The following is a 1,486-nucleotide window of genomic DNA, read 5'->3' as shown; positions in this document are numbered from 1 at the left end:
CACACACACACACACACACACACACGCGCGCGCAGGGAAAAATAAGAACGGAAGTACACGAGTAAAACAAAAATTATGTTATAAAAAAGGGGAAAAAGACCCCTCCCCGAAAAAAAAAGAAAAAAAAACACCAAAGGAAACAAAAGGATACAAAACTTTATACCAACACCAAAACTTGCAAAGGATAATGTCAACACACAAGGACTCTTCAAAGTTTCTCCTGCACCCGCACTCTTCATATCATGAACTCGTCCACTCTCTTTGGAACATCCCAAGGTCCGGATCCAGAGGGCATGGGGAAACTTTGTTCCATCTTTGTGTGGGGGGTAGAGGTTCTCAAAAGAAAACATGAAATGGGCTAGTTAAGTGAAATTGAGACACTGGTCCCCCGTCCCTCTGGGGTGGTGGCTATTGTCTTTCTGTGGGGCTCAAAGACAATAGCGGTGAAAGTGGTCGGGCCCCCCTGGAGTTTGACATAATTGATTGGAATAACAAGAAGTTCTGGGAGGCCAGTGCCTGCGACGGTCATCCTTTTTTGTAAAGGGGGATGAGAGAGGTGGGGGTTGAGGGGGGGGGGGGGGGGGTATTTGGGACAGGGTAGACGCTTGGCTGATTTGTAGGAGGGTTTGAGAGTGTGCTGTGTAAATGTGAGTTCGTGTGTTGGGGGAGAGGGGGGGAGGTAGGGTGTTGTGTGTGTGTGTTTGTGAGTGTGTGTGTGTGTGGGGGGGGGGGGGGTAGGGTGTTATGTAATCGTGTCGATGGGGGTGTAAAACAGATACTGGTTGTACAATCATTGACAAACATCATAAAAGCATTATAATATGTTGTTGTTTTTTTACCAGAATCCATTATCATTCGTAGTATGATTGTCGTGTTGTGTTGGTCACAGAGAAAAGGCAAAGCTTTGATATAATAATATGGTAGGCCCTACATGTATACGTTTACGTAACACCCCTACCAGCATTAGCAAACTGGTTATAAAAGAGGCGGGACCCAATCCACCTCATAGATGGTATGTGTTTGGATTGCTATGTGTTTGTTTGTGCCGCTGAGATTTAACAGTTATTACATCAAAACATTTTTGCGGCAACTTTTTTTTATCAAATTAAAACTAATTAGAGAACTTTGGAGGTGAAACGGCTTCGTCCCCGCCATCCAGAAGAATATAACGTAGAACAAAGAGATGGAAGAAAAAGGTGACTCTTCTCGTTTGAATGGTTCTCAAAATACCGTGGCTCGCCGTGAGTATAGAAAAATCATCCCTGTTTTGTTCCTATTGTTTGGTTTTTGGTGGTAAAGAAGTGGAAGAAACCTAAGCCCCACACAAATCTTGGTTCACCCACCGCCACTGATTATGAGCCAGAGACGCCTATATTGACTTGGCGGCTGAGTGAGTGAGTGAGTGAGTGAGTGAGTGGGTGAGTGGGTGAGTGGGTGAGTGGGTGAGTGGGTGAGTGGGTGAGTGAGTGAGTGAGTGGGTGGGTGG

Source organism: Aplysia californica, unplaced genomic scaffold (assembly GCF_000002075.1).
Source record: "Aplysia californica isolate F4 #8 unplaced genomic scaffold, AplCal3.0 scaffold00520, whole genome shotgun sequence".
Classification (NCBI taxonomy): Eukaryota; Metazoa; Mollusca; class Gastropoda; order Aplysiida; family Aplysiidae; genus Aplysia; species Aplysia californica.
This window is presented reverse-complemented; position numbering follows the sequence as displayed.